The 25227-nt window shown below is 47.3% G+C and overlaps 1 protein-coding gene across 1 annotated transcript in view; it reads left to right on the plus strand.

Moving 5' to 3' along the window:
• Positions 1–21668: 21668 nt before the first annotated feature.
• LOC147662668 (E3 ubiquitin-protein ligase TRIM39-like) overlaps positions 21669–25227 on the plus strand; it is an 81661-nt gene continuing 78102 nt past the window's right edge. The window contains exon 1 of the mRNA XM_086950998.1: positions 21669–21798. The gene's annotated coding sequence lies outside the window, so the exon portion shown is untranslated. The remainder of the gene's footprint in view (positions 21799–25227) is intronic.

The following is a 25227-nucleotide window of genomic DNA, read 5'->3' on the forward strand; positions in this document are numbered from 1 at the left end:
AGGTAGCACAATTATTTAACAAGGGGAGGTCTAGTGGAAGTTTGTTTCCGTCGAGCCGCCCCATGTAGGAGAAGGATCTCCCGCCTATTCCAAGGCGGTTGATACTGGGCACTCTTGTAAGGCACGCAGTGGATGAGCGCAGGGTACATGCTGCAATGTATTCACTGATCCCCTCACTGAGATAGACCGCGCCGTATCATGCATGGCCTTATGCATTAAGACCATAGCCTTAAAAACAATCCTCTTTTTTAGAGGGAGCCAGTGGTGGGCCCTCATATGAACAGACTGGTGGGACCTAGGTGGAAGTCTGAGCAGCAGTCTAGTCGCAGAGTTCTACACCACCGGAAGTCTATTGAGAAGAAAGTCAGGGATACCGAGGTAAAGGGCATTCCCAAGGTCGAGTCTCATCGTGATCCGGGCATGCACCACCTTTCTACCAGCAGACTCATATAGGAGAGGTAAGAATATTTTTCACGCGGAGCATGCTGAAGCAAGAACCAGCAAGGGCTTGATTCTGAGGTTGGGAGGAGAGGGAGCTGTCGATTTAAATCCCTAGGTTTTTCACACAGGTTTTTTTTGGGGTGGGGGCCTGCTTCCTCTATCCTAATATCAAAGAAGTTCTTTTTAGCTAGGGACAACTTCCTGTGGGGATAATGTTGGTGATAATTGTTGCATTGGTATTGATGATGATATTAGAGGCGGTGGTAACACTGGTGGTAGTTATGGTGTACACATGTACTTTGGTAATGGTTTGCATTAATATTCTGGCCAAAACATTAAAAAACCCTACTACAGTAAAACAATTATACACACTATTAATGGCTTTATACAATACATACATGAGGTGAAGAACTGAATGTGTGAATATTCAGTGTAGTTTTTTTTGTTGTCGAACAGTCCCTCCTGGTTTGCAATGTAAATACTCCATATGAGGTGGAGTGATACACTGAACAGCCAATACAATAAGGTGAGAGAGTAACCTGTTCTGAGTGGAGCTAAAACCTATCTCTATTTATAGTTGAAAGAATTAGTAGCCAAAGGTCCTAACCTAGCTATGTTTCAAACCAGATCTAAAAATATCATATAGAAGGTACATTGAGCTTGGCTGTGGGTGTGTGATTAACATATAACATAACACATAAAAAGTTGGCAGAGGACTTGTGATTCCCAGCAGATGGGAAAGAAAAGGGAATTTGAAGGTACTTGAGGGAAAAGGGTCCTGAAAGCCCACTCAGGGCTATGTGATCGCAGACATTTGGGGAAGATGCCATCCTGCAATCACCACATGCACACACATTGAAGCATAGACACCTGGGGCTTCGTTAAGGACATGATTGATGGGTGATTGACGGGTAATTAGAAGCAATGATGAAATGCCAGCATTGAGAGGGCAAGTGGGATAATGACATACAGAGCAGGATTACATAAAGAAGACTTCCCTTCCACGTGGATTCATTACCATGCTGGTAGTCATTCTCTGCTGTGTGCCACTAATGGGAGCACGGAGTCTATGAATCTATAAGTTGTAGGGCGTGTGTTGGCAGGGTGGGTGAAGCCGAGGGGGGCAGAGGGCCTGGCTTAGATCTCGGCGGAGGGGTTACTCCATCACAACAGTCGCAGATAACCCATCCACCGAAATATAAATCCCATAGGATATATTGGAATGTATGTTTCGGCGTATGGGAAATTCATCACAGCTGAGAAGCAGGTAACCAGTCTGCAGAGCTCTTAATCATACCCAGTCAGTGGGTCTCCGCTGTGGTCGTCCAGCCCGTGCAGTGTATTTACAAACTCTCACTAGAAGAAGCATCCATGGAGGCTCTTGTAGCTTCCTCACAAGCAGGCCCCATCGGCAAACTCTTCTGTACTTTGCCACTTCTTGTTCACAAATATTCAAAACTTACATATAAAAACAGTTCTGTTTCTGAGTTAAAAGCGTGAGTTTTTTTACCTAATATTCCAAATCAAGGCTTTTTTATCAGCTGAACATTTAGATATCTGTCAAAACTGAGGGCTGTGGGGTCTGCATTTTCAATACCCTTAAGTAGTGTTACTGTTTATGCAATCATGTTACTCCACACATAAACTGCACATATAATATAAACATGATATGTAAACACTCACCAATTACAAATATAACAAAGCAGTAGATAAGCAGGTTGCAGCACTCATCACTAGTAGATGTAGGGCGGGTTTATGAGCCCCATTCCCAGCCTGCTTCGGAAAGTGCTGCCCCCTGAAGAGCTGAGGAGATCACGGTCCACAGAACAGACCCCATGTCCTGCAGAGTGGACCTGCTGAGGTCGCCTTGACCTCCAGCATCCACCTCGCCTCCGTCTATTTATTAGTGAGGCGCATTACTGGGGACATTCTGTGTAGCGCAATCACGTAGAATTACCTGGGATTTCCGTGAGATGACACTTTAATTACGCGAGAAGAGTAATTCTGCATTTAGCACAATTTCTTGTCATAAAAATGCCTTCTCCCCAAGATGGACACGCGGATGAATTTTCCACTAAGAAATAGTGATAATTACAACAGGACATCGGTAGGGAGTGCGGACAGCCGCTCGTGATCGCTAAATGTGCTCTTGGGGTAGGATTTTCACCTGAAGCAGCCTCATTTTGTTCTCCCTTTTCCCTCTCATGCAGCTATCAAAGTATGTTGGGTTGAGGGTAATTGTGTAAATGAGCCCAAGCTTTTTCACACCCAACTTACTACTGGCATTTAGCACTATTTTCTTAGGACCAAATGCACCCTTGTTTCCAAAATGGATGATTGGTTACGTTCTGCGCTGAGAAACAGCTCTAAATGCAGCAGAACACGAATAGCAAGCACGGCCAGCTGCTCGCTAAATGTGCTCTCGCAGTAGGAGTTTCCCCAAATGGCTATTAATTATGAAACAGGAATAATGGTGTAATTATCAGTAGTTCCACGTCAAAGAGTAACGCTGACTTACCAAAATTACTCCGAATATTCTGGTGAAATTGAAATTCTGCTGAGACCAAATTTTTTGCATTTGCTCTGAAGCTTTACTGTTACTCTCAACCATTCTTGCAACATTCCAAGGTACGGATTCACAAAGGTTAAAAAGAAGCTATAATTAGGTGAAAATCTCAGTTATAAAATATAATTTCAAATAAGAGTAAAACACCAGTAAACTTTACTGAGCTAACTAGAATTTGTGCCCCCCCCCCCGTGCACTGCTTATGACCTCACATATTACATCCCTCATTTCATGTTGTAATTGGACATGTCATGAGTGATGTAATAAGTGACACCCTAAGCCATGCACGGCAGAGGCGAAAGTCATGGTTAGCTCAGTAAATTATAAAAGGTGAGTTTTTTGTTAAAATTTGTATTTTATTCTGACATTTTCACCTACCTCGAATGTAACTTTAACCTTTGTTTTTTTTACTCAATATCTGAGGCATGATCTTATTACCCTACCTAACTATAACATCACCTTTGGGCCTTTCAGTTAATTGTTAGGCCTTTGCAGCATAAACGGAGGTTTCGAACAGTTAAACTCCACTCTTTAATACTTCCCTGCAATAAGTACAGCCCCAGCTGCTTTTGAAATACCTCCTGTGAATTCAGGGAGACATTTTTGTGTTCCTGCACAGATCCTAGTGTATGGGTTAGAAACTAAATTTTCCGGTTACAGTCTGTGCTCTTCTAAATGTTGCAGTTTCCAGTGGCTTCGACAGATTAAATACTTAGTTTAACTGAGTTACACTGCACAAAAACCACATTTGCATGATATATGAATATTCAAATTTGTTGGAAGTATACAGCATTCTCTAATGAAGCACTTTGAAAAAAATCTGGTATTATTTTGGATGTACGTTTGTGTATATAAAGTAATTTGGAAAGGGTGTTAATTGTAAAAGTGTGTGTGTCTGCCCTTTAATGCACTTTAAGTCCAGGTGCATGCTGCACATGAGGTTTGTTTACCCCTGTTCATTTGTGCTACAAAAACACTTCTGGGAAAGCGTTAAAGCTTTTAGACGAGGCCTGTGTTTCGCTCTGGATTTAGTCTTTGTGATGTTTGTGTAGTGGCACTGTTTGTATTTATTCAATGAGATCACACCGGCATGGACTTCTTTACTGCTCTCAGACATGTATAATGTTGTATACCGCCCCCTGAGCACACAGAAATAATTAATATATATATCTCCCCTATTTCTCTTATTGCACAAACAAGTCTATGGCAAGCCAGAATATATATCAGAATAAGCAAAGTCCACTCCTCCTATGGTTTCGGTCACTTCAAATCTTCAAAAGTTTATTCCAATCAGACGTTTCTGTATAGTGAGGTTCCGTGACGGTTTGAACCTGTGTTTTCAACATTGTCGTAAATACATAATTTTGGTATTAGCGAACCGCAAATGGTCCATTTAGCATATCCTGGTGTTTTCGCTATGTTACAAGCAAGAGTACTCTTGTTACAAACACATTTCCGATCTACCCATGGCATCCATCTTAGATCATGGCAGCCATTTTGTGTTTCTTGCCCTCACATAGACAATGGACACGCAATGACCTCTGATTACTTCATTTTGATTAAGGACACGTAGGCTTAGCCGGCGATTCACCTCTCTAGTGACACGTGCACCTTAGAACAGAACATGCCGTGGCTGCATGACTCGACAAAGGCTGCCTCCTCTGCCTGAGGCCAGTCCTGCTATACTGGTTCTCGTGTTCGTTGGCCTGATCATGATTAGGCGGCCGAAGCTGGTAGCCTTGCCCATTTACGACCCACAAACATCTCTTATCCTGCTTTTCTATCTTCTGCACCTGGCTCTGCTCCTTTCCTTCTGGGCCTTTATTAGGGGGAGGTAACGAAATTTACGATGAGGCGGTCCGGGTCTTGAATGAAAAGTTGACATGAGATTATGATGGAAAAGTGGGAACCCCTCGTTCGTAATGTTTTGACATCAGATATTGTCAACGATTCCTGTGCAACACCAAATATTTATTGTTTAGGACACAAAGGTTTGGGAATGTAATACATGTAAAGAATTTGCCTCAAGCTCAATTTTTGGTATATAAGGAGCAACCCTTTTTGTACAAATCGAACAGGCTCCTAGAATCTGCCCGTGTGTAGTTTCTGTGACTTCTGTGTCCCTGCAGTAATAAACCTTTGGTCTTTGACGCCACCATCGAGAAGCCCGTGTTTCTGTTTATTTATGCACCGAGACAGGTAGAACTCCGGGGTCTTCGGGTGTTATCCCTGACACCTCTGGACGGAACCAAAAAGTCCAGAACTCCAATTGGCGCCCAACGTGGGGCGACGTCATTCGGTACCGGTCCAAAAGCCTGAAGAGTTCGAGAAGCTTCGTGTGAAGATTCCTGAGGGAGGCGCCCCACTTCATCGATCCCTGCATATCGCAAAAGTGGCCCGACGTTCTCTTCCACGAGGGTTCCCGTTCAGGGCGGCTGCAGTGGTCCGTTGCCTTGACCGTCGCCCTGTCTTGGACCCGAGGTGCAGTCCTTAGTACGGCGAGACGTGACGGGTTTCTCCTTGGTGACGTCTTCAGTGCCTCAGTTAAGTATTTAGTGGTTGCTAGTTGGTTACTTCGTAAGGGTTGTTAAAATCCTTTTAGTTCTTGGTTTGGTTTGGTTTCGTAAGATTATCACTGGTTGTTCTAGTTACGATAATCATTTGGTTTAGTTTGGGTATCGATACATTTGTTCGCTTTTGGTAGGCCTAAGTTCTTGGTTCGAGTGCACACCTTTGTTCGTGTTTTTGTCTGTTCTGTGTTCCGGGTTACAAAATGGTAAGTCGGAAAAATTGTATGTTGTCGTGTTTTGGTTGCAACAGTGATTCCCGGTTGGAGGACTCATGTCTGGTTCCTCCGATCGGAACTCCTCTTTATGGTCTGTATTGCAAGTTTGGAGTGGGTCCTATATCTTATAATGAGGTATGGGTCCGATATACGCAGAAAGACGGTGTCCTTAGTTGGCCACTACATGGTAGTTTTGAACCCCAAGTCCTTGACAATTTAGAAGTGAAATTGTTTAAGAAGAAAGCCCGGCCGGCAATGTTTGATTCTCTTCGTTACTGGCGAAAAGAATCTAAACAGAGAGAAATTAAAAAGTTGAAGAAAGAACAGAAAGAGCAAGAGTTGACTTTAGAGCAGTCTGTCAAGCAGCTGCAAGTCAACGAGTCTGAGAAAGCAATGGAGGTGGCCAATAGAGAGCGTAATTTAGCGATAGACAAATGCTATCCTGCCTTGCCATCGAGTACGACTAAGATAGTAGAGGACCCAGAAAATGATCCTCTGTTGTCTTACTTGTTACGGTCACCCCCACCGTATGCACAAGGTGCTACGGCTCCGCCTGTACCAAATGCGCAATTGCCGGTTGCTGGCCAACCTGGTATTCCTATTCCTGCCCCTCAGAATCCAGCTCCTGTACCTCCTGTGGTTAATGTGAATGTTCCTTCGGCACCCCCTCTTCCTGGGTTGCCGACTTCTTCGCCTATACCTGTATCGCTTACACCTACTGTTTCACAAGCTACTTTACCTGATACTCCTACTGTCCCTGTGCTATCTGTTCCAACTGCTACTGTGTTCTCTACATCTGCTAGTATTATGACTCCACTTTCTGTTCGTCGAAGAATCACTGATTCTGTCTCTAACATTCTGTCTCCCTTCTATAAAACTTTAATTAAGACTCCTACCTCTGACTCTGTACAGAGACGTAGTCAACTCCCAAGTACTGAAGAACGGGGAATCTTAGATTCCACGGCTCTCGGATGGATTTCGAAGAGTAGGAGATATAGTACGAGAGATGTACTGGATACATTTATGCAGTGGAATGAACCAACACAACGATATGTGTTCGACGAGATGTGCTCCCTTTTGCGTGAGGAATTAGAAGAAGATGACTCTGAATCGAATTTAGAAGAATTGATTAATGTTCAGAAAGAGTTTGCTGCAGGTATGATAGTTGGTCAGAACATAAAAGAAGCGATGGAACTAATTTTAAGTTATAGGAATGATCCATCACTTCGTTCACCGAGGGAGCTAGAGAGACGTAGTACGAAGCAGAATCGCCAATATCCAATGAGGGAGGTTCCTCCAATATGGCGTGAAGCTGTGCAAGCTGATGCTGTCAATAATATTGCTGCCGCTCCAGCGCAATTCCAGAGAGTGTGGATACACATTCCGTGGAAGCGAGCTGAAGTATTAGCAGTGAAACAGGCCTTGCCAGATCCACGTAAAAATCCTGCCGGATACTATAAGGAGTTAGCACAGACAGTTGAGGCCTGCGTGATGAATCTAGCGGACATTGACATGCTATTTGGGAATGTAGTTCCACAGCCAATTTGGGCTAAAATTCGTAAAGAGAATCATCCAGTTGCTCTAGGTGGTGATTGGGCAGCTATCATAGTGGCAGATGGTCAACAAATAGGTGGTTCCAAACCCGAACCTCTAATTGCTAATCTTCCAGGTAGAATAATCGATTTAATGAAGACTCTGATGCCAGCATTGCGAGTTAACTGGGACAAGTTGTCCGCATGCAGACAGAAGAAAGACGAAAGTGTCTCCGACTTTTTCACGAGGTTCGAAGAGACTTTTGTAGATCACAGTGGTCAGGATATGAGCACAGAAGGAGGACAGAGATTGTTTGTCGATAAATTTGTACACAATCTGCTGCCAGAGCTCTGCAATAAATTGAAAGATTCCGAAAGTGCGTGGGCTGTCTCTACGACCGCGCAAATTCTTGCGACTGCACAGTATTATGAAAATAGGGATAAAGAGGAGAAAGAGAAATCAGATAAAAAGACGAAAGATTTAAAGACTAAAGTTCTTTTACAGCAAGCATATCCGCCTCGCATGAATCGGACTATTACACAGCAAGGGTCATATCAAAGGACAGATTATGGTTCTCAGAGATCGCAATACCAATAGAATCAATGTGCGTATTGTAAGAAAGAGGGTCATTATAAGAATGAGTGTCCAGTCTTAGCACAGAACAACGCTGCAGCAGCTCAGAGAGGTCGTGGTGGTTTTGTGCAAAATTCTAGGGGTCGAGGACGAGGTGCTATGCCTCCACAGACAAATGATCGCCCTTCTAATCATTTTGATCAGCGAAATGGACAGTCTGCTCAACAGAATAGATCTCAGCAGTATCATGTTGAAGACTATTGTGAAACTGGTGAAGGATTTCAGCAAAATGAGTACTAGGACAGCCATGGACAAAGAGAGGGAGTAGTATCAGTTCCAGTAGATCAGAGTGGGCCTTATGTCGCAGTAGCAACATCAGGTGTAGTCGAACCGTTTCTGTTGGATACTGGTGCCTCAAAAAGTTCTATCATTCATGCGAAACTCCCTGGTGCACCTTTGTCTGGCTTAACAAATGTTTCTGTAGGTTTTTCAGGCGCCCCTGTTTACAACCCCGTATCTGGTCCTTTGTCTATTTCTGTTGGACCCCGTCAATTGAAAGCACCCTTGATTTTGACGACAGGTTGTAATGAAAATCTGCTTGGTTTAGACTTGTTAAAACGCCTATATGCGACATTGTACTGTTCTCCAGAAGGAGTACAGCTTACCTTAGGTAAACGAATCACCTCTCCAATGTACTTGTCAATGGATGCACTCCCGCCAGAGCTGCGTTCACTCCCTGATACTCTTTGGGCGCCTGGTCCTAACGATGTAGGCCTTTTGGAAATTCCACCATATGTAGTCACTTTGAAAGCAAATGTAAAATTTCCACGAATACCTCAATACAAAATATCTAGTGAAGGTGAACGTGCACTTTTATTGATTGTGCAAGATTTGATTAAGAAAGGCGTGGTTGAAGAAACTAGAGGAAATGTCTGTAACAGCCCTGTATTGCCAATTCTGAAACGTACTGATCCTTCAAAGCCTCCAGTATATAGGTTTGTAAGAGATCTTAGGGAGTTTAACAAGATTGTGATTCCGCAGTTTCCTGTGGTTCCCGACATTACTGCATTGTTGACGTTGATTCCTGCAACAGCCACATGGTTTTCAGTCATCGACTTGAAAAATGCCTTTTCAGCATTCCGATAGCCGAGGAAAGCAGAGATATTTTCGGCTTCTCTCTAGGAGGTCGAAGCTTCAGATTTAAACGTGCTCCACAAGGCTATTGTGAGAGCCCATCCATTTACAGTCAGGCATTAAAAAGTCAGTTAGATTCCTTTGTACTTCCTCCTGGTTCTGCTTTAGTGCAGTATGTAGATGATCTTCTAGTGGCTGCCGATGACAAGGAAACTTGCAAAGCAGCTACAATGTCGTTATTGCATCATTTGTCTAATTTGAATCATAAGGTGTCACCTTCGAAAATGCAATACTGCTGCCAAGAAGTGACCTACCTTGGTCATCTCTTGTCAAAGGAGGGAAGGAAGTTGACCCCAGAGAGAATAAAAGCAATTACGCAGATGAGTGTTCCCCGCACACAGAGAGAAGTACGTGCCTTTTTAGGTATTACCTCGTACTGTAGGCAGTGGATCCCAAATTTTTCTCTTTTGGCAAAACCATTGGTAGCTTTGACTGGGAAAAATGTTCCGAGTCCGGTGCCATGGTCTGCTGAATGTCAAGAGAGTTTTTCTGAATTACGAAATGCATTATGTTCAGCTCCTGTATTGGGCACACCCGATTACAGTAAGCCATTCACGCTCTATGTTCACGAGAGAGAAGGTTGCGCATTGAGTGTTCTGACACAGAGATTTGGTGATAAACAACGCCCTTGTGCGTATTTTTCATCAACATTAGATCCGGTAGCTAGAGCGTTGCCTAGTTGTTTGAGAGCTACAGCAGCAGCTGCAACTTCCATTCGACAATCTGCTGGCTTGGTGATGAATAACATGCTAGTGGTCATGGTTCCTCATGCTGTGGACACACTCATGAATCGAAATAAGACGCAACACCTTACCAGTGCTAGATTATCTGGCTACGAGCTGACACTGTTAGCAAGTCATATACAGATCAAAAGATGCAATGTATTGAATCCAGCAACATTGTTGCCGGCTAATCAAGAGTCGAGTGATTCTGAATCTCATGATTGCTGTTTCAGAACCGAGGAGGAGACAAAAGGATGAATTGATTTAAAAGACACTCCGTTGTCAGATCCAGATGGCACGTTGTATGTTGATGGGTCTTGCTTTAAATTGGAGAATGGTGATGTGACTGCTGCCTATGCAGTAACGACTTTGAGTACGATTGTGGAGACTGCAAGAGTGAGTCAGAATTCTGCCCAAGCTGCAGAATTAATCGCTCTAACGAGAGCGTGTGTTTTAGCAAAGGGAAAGAGAGTGAATGTGTTCACAGATAGTCAGTACGCGTTCGGCGTGGCCCATAGTTTTGGCCGTTTGTGGAAAGAAAGAGGTTTCATTACGTCCCATGGGACTAAGATTCAACATGGTCAGCTAGTTAACGACTTGTTGGAATCTCTAACCTTGCCGACTGAAGTTGCGATTGTGAAGTGCAGTGCTCATAAAGCAATCACGGATGATGTTGGTCGTGGGAATGCTTTTGCTGATGAAATCGCTAAACAGACAGCTAGAAATATGATGAGTAGAATGTATGTTGCTATGTCTGCAAGATGGATTTCCGAGTCTGGAATGTGTGAGGATACAGTGGAAAGTGTGAAAGAGATTCAGAAAGAGGCGACTGAGGAGGAAAAGCTTGCATGGAAAGAGAGTACGGGTAAATTGGACTCAAGTGGATGTTGGATTGATTTGTCAGAACAACAGCGTTGGATGTTACCTGATGCGTATGTGCTTGCAGTAGTAACGATGGCACATGGAGCAGCGCATATCAGTTCTAAAGGGATTTGTAAGATGTTGGCTCCAGTCTGGAAGAATGATGGGATTAGTAAGTGTGCAGAGAGAGTGGTGAAAAATTGCATGGTATGCCTGATGCATAATCCTGGTAAGGGAGTCCCCACGCCTGCTGGTCACTTCGCTCCTCCTTCTTGCCCCTTTGAAGTGATCCAGTTAGACTTCATTCACATGGATCGTTGCAACAACCTAAAATACGTCCTGGTGGTAGTTTGTGCTTTCTCCAGGTGGATCGAAGCATATCCACTGAAGGACAACACTGCCCTATCAACTGCCAAAATCCTTCTCAAAGAATACTTCCCTAGGTATGGAATGCCACGGATTGTATGGTCAGATAACGGAAGTGAGTTTGTAGGGAAAGTTATGCAGAGTGTGTGTGCCGGTTTAGGGATCAAACAGAAGTTTCACAGTGCAAACCATCCCCAGTCTGCTGGCTTAGTTGAGGGTTACAATGGCACCCTCAAGCTGAAACTAGCTAAAATACAGGCATCCACAGGTTTGTCTTGGCCAGATGCACTCCCCTTAGCTTTGTTATCCACGAGAGCAACTGTACATTCTAGAGTAGGGCTTAGTCCTTACAAAATAGTCTTTGGTCGTCCGGCTAATGTTTGGGGAGTTCCAAGACCAAGGGAATTCTGTTCTCTGGAATATCCAATGTTGATTGATTACCTTCACGACTTGACTGCTAAATTGAGTCTTATTCACCAACAGGTTTTTGATGCATTGCCAAAGCCACCGGAGAGTCCAGGTCATCAGTTGAAACCAGGAGACCACGTGGTGGTGCGCAACTTTGCGAGGACGAAGAACCTTCAACCCAGATTTGTCGGCCCCTATCAAGTGCTGCTGGCGACGAGAACTGCTATTCGTGTGGCCGGCCGCAAACACTGGATACATACGACGCACGTCAAACGTGTGCCCTTGCCACTTCCTTATGACAACTGGGTAAAGAAGGGAATTGGTGCCTCTGAGTTTGAACGAACATCCAGGTTCATCCCTTTCAGCGATGCCGAACTGATAACTGACACATCGAATTCTGACTCTCCTCCTGAAACTACTCCTTTAACTCCTGAACACTTGCCCTCTGCATCAGAAGAAACTTTGCCATCTGCGAACTTGAACATTGCAACCTCTGCTGATAATACACTGTTTCCAGATCAAACAGCTCCTGCAAAACTGAGATACAATTTACGGTCTCGCAATATGGACAAATAAAGCAGGAAACTGCCTAATTTTACACATTTGAAATTTTAACACTTTGTCTCCAGCCAGGAAGTTTGCTATTGTTTTATTGTTTTAAAATTGCCTTGCCGTCTGGGTAGCCGTAGGGTCGTGGCTGTGTGCCTAGTTGAATCTGCGGGGGTCAGACACAAGGTCGATCTTTCTGTTAGTTCTGGGAACTCCCAGGGCTGATAGAGGCATTTTCATCTACGTACACATCATCAGTGGTCGCGAGCGGATTGTAGAAGATGGAGCTTCCTGCGCTGCAACGAGAAAATGTGATTTATGTTCGCAGAAACAGACTTTACAGAATTCTTCATAGCAAATGTTTTCTAATGCAATGTGCAGTTACGTTTTTAATTGTTTTGATAACGTTGGTGGGTGGAATCGTCTTTGGTGTGAATTTGATTTTTATGCCAGTAACTACAGTACCTCCCCTTGATCCTGCTACTTCTACTGTTTCTTCTATGCATTCTTTTCACTCGTTTCCTGAACACGAGCAAGCTCGACGCTCAGAATTTATCAATAACACATTTGTACAGCTCTTGCATCAACACCAACTGGTAGTCAACACTACAGACTGCTGGGTGTGTGGCTTGATACCCCACACTATGGATAAAGGCATTCCCTATCTGGTTTTGCCTTTTAGCTATAATGGATCATTTCAGGCCTTTCAGACCATTTTTGCCTATGCCCTTGAGACTTATCCTCCGCGTCCACCACGTTCCACTAAATATAACTCTGCCAACAAAGCTTTAGTCCAGGGAATTATTGACATGATAAAAGACGTCAATAATACTCCATCTTACCCTAGAGATGAATTACGGGTATATTTGAGTTGGAATTCTACAGAGTATCGCCTTAGTTTGGGAGAAAGCAAGCGTAAAAGCTCCACTCCAGTCTGGGTCGTGCCTCACCGAGGTCAGGTCTGTTTGCAAGGAAATGGGAGAAATCCGAGAGCTCAGCTAGGGAGGAGTGAGTGCGTTGAGACTTATGTGTTTCCGTCTAACTCTTCCCCTGCCTTCCTTACTGCTAGGGGTACCTACTTCATTTGTCAAGACAGAGCGTATACATGGTTGCCTGCTGACTTTTCAGGTTCATGTTATATTGCTCGACTGTTGCCTCCAACGTACACTGCTTCATCAGACTATCACAAGACCAGAGTAGCAAGAGGTGTCTTCAGTAAGGAAGATACCGCTGGTCAGGAAGCTGGAGACTTCTTCAAAGGTTTCCTTCCGTTTTGGGGGCTTATGGCCAATAGTAGAAATCTACGTCAGCTAACACGGGTAGTTGAATCTACTATTACTGAAACTGCTGGTGCCCTTAGCAACTTAACAGCTGGGCTTCAGGCGGATCGACTCATGACGTTACAGAACCGTATGGTTCTAGACGTAATACTTGCAGATCGAGGTGGGGTATGCAGAATGATCCAATCGAGCTGCTGTGTCTTCATTCCCAATAACGCTCCAACAGTCTATGAGGCGATCTCTAAGCTACACAAGATTTCCGACTCTATACACGTAGACAAGGGAAACTGGTCCTTCATGGAGTGGTTTTGGACTCTGATATCAGCGTGGGGATGGAAGGTTCTGATGGTCATTGGTGTCAGCTTAGTATTCCTATTCTCATGCTGCCTGATTATCCAGTGTGGTCCCGCTTTGTGTAGTCTCTGTGCTGCAACCTGTTTCAGAAAACCACCTGCGTTTGGATAAAAGGCGCGAGAAAGGATAATGATACAACAGCATGTCACTGACCTGATGAGCATAGAGTTAGACTCTGACATAGACTGAGTAATTGCCTATGTAAGGGCAAAAGGAGGGTCTGAGGTTCCGTGACGATTTGAACCCGTGTTTTCAACATTGTCGTAAATACATAATTTTGGTATCAGCGAACCGCAAATGGTCCATTTAGCATATCCTGGTGTTTTCGCTATGTTACAAGCAAGAGTACTCTTGTTACAAACACATTTCCGATCTACCCATGGCATCCATCTTAGATCATGGCAGCCATTTTGTGTTTCTTGCCCTCACATAGACAATGGACACGCAATGACCTCTGATTACTTCATTTCGATTAAGGACACGTAGGCTTAGCCGGCGATTCACCTCTCTAGTGACACGTGCACCTTAGAACAGAACATGCCGTGGCTGCATGACTCGACAAAGGCTGCCTCCTCTGCCTGAGGCCAGTCCTGCTATACTGGTTCTCGTGTTCGTTGGCCTGATCATGATTAGGCGGCCGAAGCTGGTAGCCTTGCCCATTTACGACCCACAAACATCTCTTATCCTGCTTTTCTATCTTCTGCACCTGGATCTGCTCCTTTCCTTCTGGGCCTTTATTAGGGGGAGGTAACGAAATTTACGATGAGGCGGTCCGGGTCTTGAATGAAAAGTTGACATGAGATTATGATGGAAAAGTGGGAACCCCTCGTTCGTAATGTTTTGACATCAGATATTGTCAACGATTCCTGTGCAACACCAAATATTTATTGTTTAGGACACAAAGGTTTGGGAATGTATTACATGTAAAGAATTTTCCTCAAGCTCAATTTTTGGTATATAAGGAGCAACCCTTTTTGTACAAATCGAACAGGCTCCTAGAATCTGCCCGTGTGTAGTTTCTGTGACTTCTGTGTCCCTGCAGTAATAAACCTTTGGTCTTTGACGCCACCATCGAGAAGCCCGTGTTTCTGTTTATTTGTGCACCGAGACAGGTAGAACTCCGGGGTCTTCGGGTGTTATCCCTGACACCTCTGGACGGAACCAAAAAGTCCAGAACTCCAATAGGTGGTACATCAGTCTCTGTGTATAGATGGTACATCTGCCAACACGTGTTTCGTTGCGCATTAATACATCACATTGACTTCCTCGGGGCTGCAACCAAATAAACATTGCCCATAGTTACAATAAATACTCTATATGACATGAAGAGAAGGGAAAGTATAGTACCCTTCACCTCCAAAGAGTATCGTGCTCATTCAATTAATTGTGTAGGTACTTTCCGTGAGAAAGAAAGAAAATGTATACCTCTATTAGGATTCAAAGTTGCACTCCAGTTCTATGTGAATACTATTATAGCCCGGTAAAATTCAACTTAGAGTTAGTAAGGGATATTCTCCTCTAATATCCTAATTTGTCCAGGATAATAACTTCCACTTCTTTCTACCAGGTTTACAATCTAAATAACAAAATAAGTGCAAACAAAAATCATCAAACTCAACTTATATACAACAACCTCCACAATATCACATTAGCCTTCAAGGTTCTTCCCAGATGTCTTCACCATTAATAGTACATACCCCTTAACATAATTGAATAAATCTATATTCTTCATAAAGTTTTGCATGTACCCGTCATAAACTTCTAGTAAACAATTCTATATTCAAAATTATGTATATGAATACCCTAGTTTTTACCAGACCACACCAGTATGTATGCACTCAACTAATATCCATAGTATAGTGGGTTCGATAGCACTCACCCTTCCTATCAAATCACATGGACTCAATACTCTTCTTCACACAAAATCCGGTCCCTTACAGGTCATTCCTATGAAGACAGAGGAGTATAAGAACGAAACACGTGTTGGCAGATGTTCCTCGATCAGCCACACGAGTTCGCGGGCCATTCGTTTGAGCTATGGAGACGCAACTTCGTTTCCGTTGTGTGGCTTCCTGTCACTTTGCTGGGAGCATCCTTTCCTACAAGAGTGCATTTTTGCAATTGCACAATGTCTCGTGTGATCTGCGCATGCTCAGATTCATGGTGATCTTCAATCAGCTTCTGGGTTATCCACTCACCTTCAGGGTCTGAGGTGACTGTGAAGGACTCAGCTTGATATCGGCAGTCTGTCTTCCTTTGTGACTCTTGTTCAATTGATGTTCGATCTCCTTTCTGAGGGGACATATTCTGGTTCTTTTCCGAGCATCCGCATGTACTTTTACTTCTTTTTGTCTTGTCCGGTTAGGGGCAACACTGCCCTCCTGTTCAGAGTCATGTAGGCCAGACGGTAAGGGGCTATCTGAAGAGATCGTCTTGGTTTGGTTTGGGGACTCAATTGCTGCTTCTGGTTGTCTCATCCACTCCCGCTCGCGTTTGGAACTGGTGAACCCTTGGATCATCTGGGCACATGTATGCTTCTCTCTCGTCCAATAATGATCTGTCTCTAGTGACATGTCTGGCTTTCCTTGCAGATTGACTGGCTGGTCCTTTTCCATCCGGTGAGTAATGTCCACTATATCTGTTTTTCTTTTGTAGGCCCTTTGAGTCAGCCTCGCTGACCCCATCAGGGGTGATGGTGTATTATTTGTGTCTTGAGACACCTGTGACTGACATGACAAGTTGTCCTGTGAAGTGATTGAGTATTCAGAGACATTGGTGTGAGACATGTTGCTGTTGATGGGAAGGATGCCCCTTGGTTCTCTGGTGTGCTCGGGTGGTTGACGCCATGGCCGTTGTCGGGACCATGACTCGGTCGACTCGAGGGATCAAGCAGACGTGCTTTCTGAATCGGAAGAGTCTTTGGTTGCTTTCCTTTGAGAACGTTCCTTTGAGTGTATCCTGAATGGTACATTTCTGAAATAGGTAAGCCGTGACAGGCTGCTCCTAGAGTCGGAAGTTTCTTTGGGACATTTCTCCGGGTACCTTTCTCGAAATGGCTTTGGTGTCATCTCACTGGAGAGGTTGTTTGATAGCCACATGTTTATGTCTTGTGTTTGTTCCCAGGGTGCTTCATATTTGCTTCTCTCACATGATGGTAATGACCTCCTCTCAGTTTCCTCGTTCTCTCGGATGTCATGGATGTGTTGGTCTTCCCCTTTCCGGTGTCTGAGCGAATCAGTCCATCTTATGCGGTTGGCTTCTTCTTCCCGCTTGCTTTGTGCACTGACAGCTGTGCTATGGGTGTGATGTGTTTTACTGCTTGATGCTTCCTCGGACGCATCTACAGGATTTGGCGAATAGCGGGATGCTCTGGGGTGCTCGTGTGCCGACTTCCAGTGTTGACGTGATTGGTCCCATCTTCTATAGTTTGTTCTTCTTGCCCACTCGTTGGGCTGGCTGCTACTTTGTCTATGGGTGCGATCTGTCCCACTTGATGCTTCATCCTCTTCAGAATAGTTTGTGCCGTACTTTGAATGACTCCTTGAGGTTGAATAACTCCTTGAGGTTGTGTCAGTGAGACTGTCACAATCCTGGATTGTCCTGGTCTTTTGTATAGTTGACTCGGAGTATTCCATGTCCCTTTGTCTCTCCCTCTGTCTTTTCTCTGGTCTGCCCTCACCCTCCCTCTTTCTGGTTTTGTTTGCTTCTTGTTTTTTTTTTCCCAGACATGAGGGATATCTCTTTCCTGGTATCTTGGTGTCTTACATTCGGGTGCAACTCTCTTGATGTGTCTCCTGCTTTGACCCGCACTCCAACTTCGGCCTTTCTGATGATTTCCTTTAGCGACCAATGTCCTCGAAGGATCTTGCGCTTCGTGTTAGAATTTGAACAGCCTTCCATTATCCGGAGCCGAACTGCTTCCTCATTTGTAAATGTGTTGAACTGGCAGCATTGTACCAGACTTTGTAGCTGGGTGATGAATTTTGGTAATGGTTCTCCTGGTTCCTGCCGTGCTGTGTTGAAAGCAATGCGATCATGATCCACGTCTGCCTGTGCGTGGAAATGGGCACGTAGTTTCTTTTAGAGTTTTTTATAGGTCTCTGTGTCCTTTTCAGGAAATGTTCTGACTAAGCGTCGGCCCTCATGCCCTACCAGCTGGAGGAGTAGTATCAGACATTTTCTATCTCTTCGCTCACCAGTCGCTTCAAGAAAGTCATCCAGTGATTCCAGCCACCGGTTCCATTTGGGACCCAGACTCCGAGTGTCAGTCTGTGTCACTGGGGGCGGCACTTCAATGCAGGGATTGGACTGTTGGGTTACTTCTCCCACCACCATGAGAGAGGAAGATTCTGTTACAGGCACAGGACCGTTCACTTTGTTTCCCGTCTTCTTTGCTGACTCTCTTCAGCTGAGATCCTTGGTCTGGTTGTTTGCTTTGAGGTTGGTAAGCTTCGCAACTATCTCGGTATGCGCCAGTGAGTGAAACTTGGATTTCTTGAGTTCAAAATGGCCACCACTCAGCTGCACTGCGCGTAACTCGTGGCTTCCTTTCCTTAGGGTCGCATGCTAGCTGCAGGTGGTTGAAAGGCTCTTCCGCGATGATGACTGGCACATTGACATCTTGTTCATTCATGCGTCTCTTCTGGACTAGTACAGGTCCTCCAATCGCTTCGTTGATGAGAGAAAGCTTCCTCGACATTCATCTGCTCATGCTTCTGGATCAATTATTTTATTAACCTCGGTTACTTTTGAATTGTTTGTCTTCACGTAGTGCTGAACGTTTACTTTGGCACTTGCCTTTGCTCGTGTTCATTGGTCCTTTGTTCCTTTCACTTCATGTTGCTTGTATTCATGTTCGTTTACATTCAGTGCGATCTTCACTTGTTTCTGGTACTGCCTTCTGCAGTTCTGCCCTCTTCGGGGTCTTCTGCAGGACTGCCCTCTTCTGGGTCTTCTGCAGTTCTGCCCTTTTTGGGGTCTTCTGCAGGACTTCCCTCTTCAGGTCCTCTGCAATTCTACCCTCTTCGGGGTCTTCAGCGATTCTGCCTTCTTCTGGGTTTTCTGCAGTTCTGCCCTCTTTGGGGTCTTCTGCAGGGCTGCCCTCTTCAGGTCCTCTGCAATTCTGCACTCTTCGGTTTGTGCTCAAGGTTGTCTTTATCTGTCTCTGGCATTTGCTTGTGCTTATTTAATTTGGCTGATGCGTATTCTTTCATTACGTTTGCCACTGCTTGTTCGCTCGCGTTTATCAATGCTTGCTCCTTCACGTTTGCTAACATTTGTTCATTTACATTTGCCAATGCTCATTCCTCTAAACTTGCCAAGGCTGGTTCCTTTATTGTTCACTTGCAGTTATCAATGCTTGTTTTATTTCAGGTACCAATGCTTGTTTCATTTCCCTTGCTAAGGCTTGTTTTGCTTCCTTTACTAAGGCTTGTTTGCTTGATACTTGTTTTATCTTTGCTAATGCTTGTTTGCTTATTTCTTGTTGTTGCCAATGCTTGTTTCTTGCCTTTGCCAATGCTTGCCCTGCATTTACGAATGCTTGATTGCTTGTCTCTTGTCTTTGCCAATGCTTGTTTGGTCCTTGTCAATGCTTGTTCGCTTGCTTCTTGTTTTTGCCAATGCTTGGTTTGCATCTACCAATGCTTGTTTCTTAATGTCTGACACTGCCTAACTTTAAAATGGCCGCTTGTAATTCACACATAGGGGATGTCCTGATAGCTGCCTGACTTCAAGATCGCCACCGTTACTGAACTCTTAGATCACACAAGACTTCATCTACCTTTCATTCTCTCAAGGCTGATTCTTTCCTCAGGACTCACCGGCAGCCGGTCTTGGAGGTGGTGAGATTTCTTCACTGCCTCTCACTTTCCTGCGTTGCTACAGCATCCAGGTAAGAGATCGGGGTGGGCTCCCGACCTACTTTCTTCAGTTGCAGTCTATCTCGGCCGGCGCGTACCAAGTCTCACGCATCCGGGGTGAGCTCCCGATTTTGGCGTCGAGTAGCGCTCGAAGTCAGTCGTCTTTGGCGCTCGACAGCGCTCGTCGTTAGGACACTTCCCCATGTCCTGGGCAGCACCGCAGCACTCGGCTCCCGACTTACTTTCTACAGTCGCGGTCTATCTCGGCCGCCGCATGCCAAGTCTCACGCATCCGGGGTGAGCTCCCGATTTTGGCGCTGAGTAGCGCTCGAAGTCAGTCGTCTTAGGCGCTCAACAGCGCTCGTCGTTAGGACACTTCCCCAAGTGCTGGGCAGCACTGCAGAAGCTCCTTGGTCACCGGAGCGGTAGGCAGAGTCGGGTGGGCTCCCGACTTCTCCTCATGAAGTGCGTGCTGACTTGCACGCATCGGGGGTGAGCCGCGTTTTGGCGCGGCCCGGCGCACTGCTTCAAAACGCCCCAGCACTCACTGGCGTTTGCTTCCTCTGGGCTCTACGCGATTACCGGATCGCGGAGCAGGGGCAACTACTGCTGGCCTCTTGATCTGGGCGGCGGCCTCGTGTCTCAACAGCGTTTTTCTTCTCCTTTCACGCTGCAGGGGGCGGGACGCTTCTTCAGGGGTTCTGTGGGTGGCAACTGCACCATCCCATCCTCGCCGCCAGTTGTCGTGTCTTCAACCCAATACCGACAAACACTTTATATGCGCTTGCCCGAGGCCACGCAGTGGCCATTGAGAGGGCGGGCTCCTAGTCTCAGAGGGCTGCCCCGCCCCAGGAGGATGACCAGCTTTCTCCTCCTCTCTGGTTGGAGGAGGCTGGCGGTGTTGCACGTCCGGGGCGGCTGGGAGGGGCCTCCAGGGGTACTTATGTTCCTGGACCCTGTCGGAGGGCCTCTTTGCCGCTCCGGACGCCATCGCGCGGGCTCATCGGGACACTCTTTTCCCACCCTTCCTCGTACCCAGAGTGTCAGAATGAGGGGGGTTGTTGGGGGAATTTTTATGTGTTCCTTTATCGTTGCAGGCGGAGTTACTGGGCGATCCGGAAGAAGAGAGGTGCAAACGATGTACTACAGCGGGCACATAGGGGTGCCAGAGCCTAACCTGTAACCTCATGGGAGGTGCAGGAATTCGTGTCGGCGCCCCAGTAGTCCTTCGGGCGGTTGTGGGCCTGTGCAACCGGGTGTTTGCCAAGTCACGCCCCGCAATGGGCGTGTCAGTATATATATTGTTAATTGTGCAGCAGTTGGGTGGTTCGCCACTGTGCTGATTGGCTCAACAGGCGGGCAGGTGGCGAGAAGGCGGCCTGCCCTGGATCGCCCGTAAATTAACCCACCATCATTACATATGGTGTATGTAATAAACCTGAAGCAATTTTTCCCAAACCTAATTCTGTGTTTGTGTATTATTTGCGGGTTTGGGCATTGTGGGGCGGGGGACATCTGGTGGCCCTGATGTGACTATATAGTTATCAAGGAGCTTTATTCTTTGCTTCTTGGTCGGTCCCTGTCCCTACTCTAACTTCCCTTTCCTGTCTCCGCTCCTCCTCTTCCTCTGGCCCCTTAGCTCCGCCCATTCCCAACTACTAGAGCTTGGGACTGCTTGTCCCCTCCGCCTTTGTGGCTGTGTTTATGGTCACGCCCTTCCTTCCTTATTAGGTCCTTTGAACCCAAACTCGCTGGTCATTCGCGGACCCTTTCTTTCAGCCTGCTCTGGCGCCCTGCTCCTGCTGCGCCGGTTTCCGCCGCCCACGGGGGCGTTAGCCACCTACCCACAGGGTCTGCTGCGCCTCCCGGTTGGTGGTAATTGCAAATGCTTGTTTATCTGAAGTTGGCTCCGGTATTGCTATGATATTTGCCTTATCTTCTGTGGCTATCACTGTTCATGACTGGTGCGGGAGAGTCACCAATAACAGTGCACTCAACCTGCATGATCAGAGTACTGCCTCTAGGCGCTCTACGAGTGGGTCAGTGGGTTGAACCCAGGGAGGTTCACTCTGCCTTTTATCTTGGATAAAATGAGTCCCTTCGCGTTTGGTGACACTGACCCCTGTCACTCAGTGGTAGAAGCCCGGAGACGCGTGCGCTGCACATGTCACCGTGAAGGACTGTCTGCCCCGCCCGTGCTTCCTTCTGCCGCAGCCTGCGGACACTGGAGGCCGGGAGGGACAGACGGACGGACCGTCGGACGTGACACATCCGGGGCGGCCTGTCTCTGAATCCACAAGCAAAGGTAAACTCTGCAGCTTCTAGGCGCCTGCTTTCATATGTTTCACAGAACCGTACATACCGCACACACAGCAGCGCTAACAAAAGGACAAGCGCCAAGAAGCCTCCAGCGCCTGTCAGCTGCAAGGTTAGGACTCGAGGAGGCTGCAAGACACACGCATGAGTCCAGATAGAGGGGTGCGCGGGCCGCTGACATGCACTGGGTATACCTTGTGTTAGTTTGAACATACATGTAGTTTCTGTGTGCAAACCATAGACACTCTCTCCAAGTCCTTGGTAGGAAGTGCGCTACGCCACTTGGAACCACAACTCCCAGAAATCACTGGGGTGCTAAGGGAACCCCGGGACTGGCACATCTGAGCAGCGGAGGGAAAGAGAACTGAAGCGATCATGTAGAAGGCCCTTGAGGGACCAGCCCCGAGACCGGATCTAGCGCCTAGGAGGGGGGCCTCTTGGCAGGACCCCGGGGCCTGCGCTGCACCGGGCCCGGCTGTGCTACTGGAGCCGGAGGCCGCCTCTTTCCACCACCCCCTCCCTGCCCTCCTGCCGCGCCTGAACCTCTCCTCCTCCCTCCCTCTCTCTCCTCACCCCCTCTCTCTCCTCACCCCAGTCCTTGTCCCACCCTCCGTGGAGGCCACTTCCGTGTTTGTTCCTCCGCCGTCCTGGCCCTGTACCTTGTCCTCCTCCTGTACCTCGGCCCAACCCTCGGTACGTTGCAACCATTCCACCTCTTCCTCATTAGCGACGCAGCCTAGCTTCTATACCCTGCTTCTCCCCCAGCCCCTGTACCCTGATATCCCTCCAGCCAAGCCTCTGTACCCTGCTTCTCCAGCCTCCTCTACCCTGCATTTACAGCAGGAAGGGAGGGGCACTGAGGCAGGGGGGGGGGGGGGGATAAAGAGTGACCACTGCAAACACTTAAGCACAGCAGGTACCAGCAGCGAGGGATGGGTCCTCGGGCAGAGGGGAAGTGTATAAAGAGTGACCTCTGGTAACTCTGGAGCGCAGCAAGTACCAGCAGCGAGGGAGGGATCCTCGTGCAGAGAAGAATGGTGTAAAGAGTGACCTCTGGAGCGCAGCAGGTACCAGCAGCGAGGGATGGGTCCTCGGGCAGAGGGGAAGTGTATAAAGAGTGACCTCTGGTAACTCTGGAGCGCAGCAAGTACCAGCAGCGAGGGAGGGATCCTCGTGCAGAGAAGAATGGTGTAAAGAGTGACCTCTGGAGCGCAGCAGGTACCAGCAGCGAGGGATGGGTCCTCGGGCAGAGGGGAAGGATATAAAGAGTGACCTCTGTAAACAATGGAGCACAGCAAGTACCAGCAACGAGGGAGGTATCCTCGTGCAGAGAGGAATGGTATAAAGAGTGACCTCTGGAGCGCAGCAGGTACTAGCAGCGAGGGATGGGTCCTCGGGCAGAGGGGAAGGATATAAAGAGTGACATTTGGAAACACTGGAGCACAGCAAGTACCAGCCGCGAGGAGGGGTCCTCAGGCAGAGGGGAAGGGTATAAAGAGTGACCTCAGAAGACACTGGAGCACAGCACGTACCAGCAGTGAGGGATGGGTCCTCGGGCAGAGGGGAAGTGTATAAAGAGTGACCTCTGGTAACTCTGGAGCACAGCAGGTACTAGGAGCGAGGGAAGGGTCCTCAGGCAGAGGGGAAGGGTATACAGAGTGACCTCTGTAAACAATGGAGCACAGCAAGTACCAGCAGCGAGGGAAGGGTCCTCAGGCAGAGGGGAAGGGTATAAAGAGTGACCTCTGTAAACAATGGAGCACAGCAAGTACCAGCAGCGAGGGAGGGATCCTTGTGCAGAGAGGAATGGTATAAAGAGTGACCTCTGGAGCGCAGCAGGTACCAGCAGTGAGGGATGGGTCCTCGGGCAGAGGGGAAGGATATAAAGAGTGACATTTGGAAACACTGGAGCACAGCAGGTACCAGCCGCGAGGAGGGGTCCTCAGGCAGAGGGGAAGGGTATAAAGAGTGACCTCAGAAGACACTGGAGCACAGCACGTACCAGCAGTGAGGGATGGGTCCTCGGGCAGAGGGGAAGTGTATAAAGAGTGACCTCTGGTAACTCTGGAGCACAGCAGGTACTAGGAGCGAGGGAAGGGTCCTCAGGCAGAGGGGAAGGGTATACAGAGTGACCTCTGTAAACAATGGAGCACAGCAAGTACCAGCAGCGAGGGAAGGGTCCTCAGGCAGAGGGGAAGGGTATACAGAGTGACCTCTGCAGACACTGGAGCACAGCACGTACCAGCAGCGAGTGATGGGTCCTCAGGCAGAGAAGAAGGGGATAAAGAGTGACCTCTACAAGCACAGGAGCACAGCAAGTTCCAGCAGCTAGGGAGGGGTGTTCAGGCAGAGGAGAAGGGTATAAAGAGTGACCTCAGCAAACACTGGAGCTAAGCAGGTACCAACAGCGAGGGAGGGGTCATTAGGCAGAGTGGAAGGGTATAAATAGTGACCGCTGTAAACACCAGAGCACACCAGGTACCAGCAGCGATGGAGGGGTCATCAGGCAGAGGGGAAGGTTATAAAGAGTGACCTCTCGAAACACTGGAGAACAGCAGGTACCAGCAGCGAGGGAGGGGTCCTCAGTCAGAGGGGAAGAGTATAAAGAGTGACCTCTGCAGACACAGGAGCACAGCAAGTGCCAGCAGTGAGGAATGGGTTTCAGGCAGAGGGTAAGTGTATAAAGAGCGACCTCAGTAAACACTGGAGCACAGCAGGTACCAGCACCGAGGGAGGGGTCCTTGGGCAGAGGGGAAGGGTATAAAGAGTGACCTCTGCAGACAATGGAGCACAGCAAGTGCCAGCAGTGAGGGATGGGTTTCAGGCAGAGGGTAAGTGTATAAAGAGCGACCTCAGTAAACACTGGAGCACAGCAGGTACCAGCAGCGAGGGAGGGGTCCTTGAGCAGAGGGGAAGAGTATAAAGAGTGATCTCTGCAGACACAGGAGCACAGCAAGTGCCAGCAGTGAGGGATGGGTTTCAGGCAGAGGGTAAGTGTATAAAGAGCGACCTCAGTAAACACTGGAGCACAGCAGGTACCAGCACGAGGGAGGGGTCCTCGGGCAGAGGGTAAGGGTATAAAGAGTGACCTCTGCAGACACTTGAGCACAGCAGGTACCAGCATCGAGGGAAGGGTCCTCAGGCAGAGGTGAAGGGTATAAAGAGTGACCTCTGTAAACAATGGAGCACAACAAGTACCAGCAGCGAGGGAGGGATTCTCGTGCAGAGAGAAATGGTATAAAAAGTGACCTCTCTGGAGCACAGCAGGTACAAGCAGCGAGGGATGGGTCCTCGGGCAGAGAGGAAGGGTATAAAGATTGACCTCTGCAGACACTGGAGCAGAGCAGGTACCAGCAGCGAGGGAGGGGTGCTCGGGCAGAGGAGAAGGATATAAAGAGTGACCTCTGCAAACAATGGA

Source organism: Lissotriton vulgaris, unplaced genomic scaffold, assembly GCF_964263255.1.
Source record: "Lissotriton vulgaris unplaced genomic scaffold, aLisVul1.2 SCAFFOLD_275, whole genome shotgun sequence".
In the NCBI taxonomy this organism is placed as follows: domain Eukaryota; kingdom Metazoa; phylum Chordata; class Amphibia; order Caudata; family Salamandridae; genus Lissotriton; species Lissotriton vulgaris.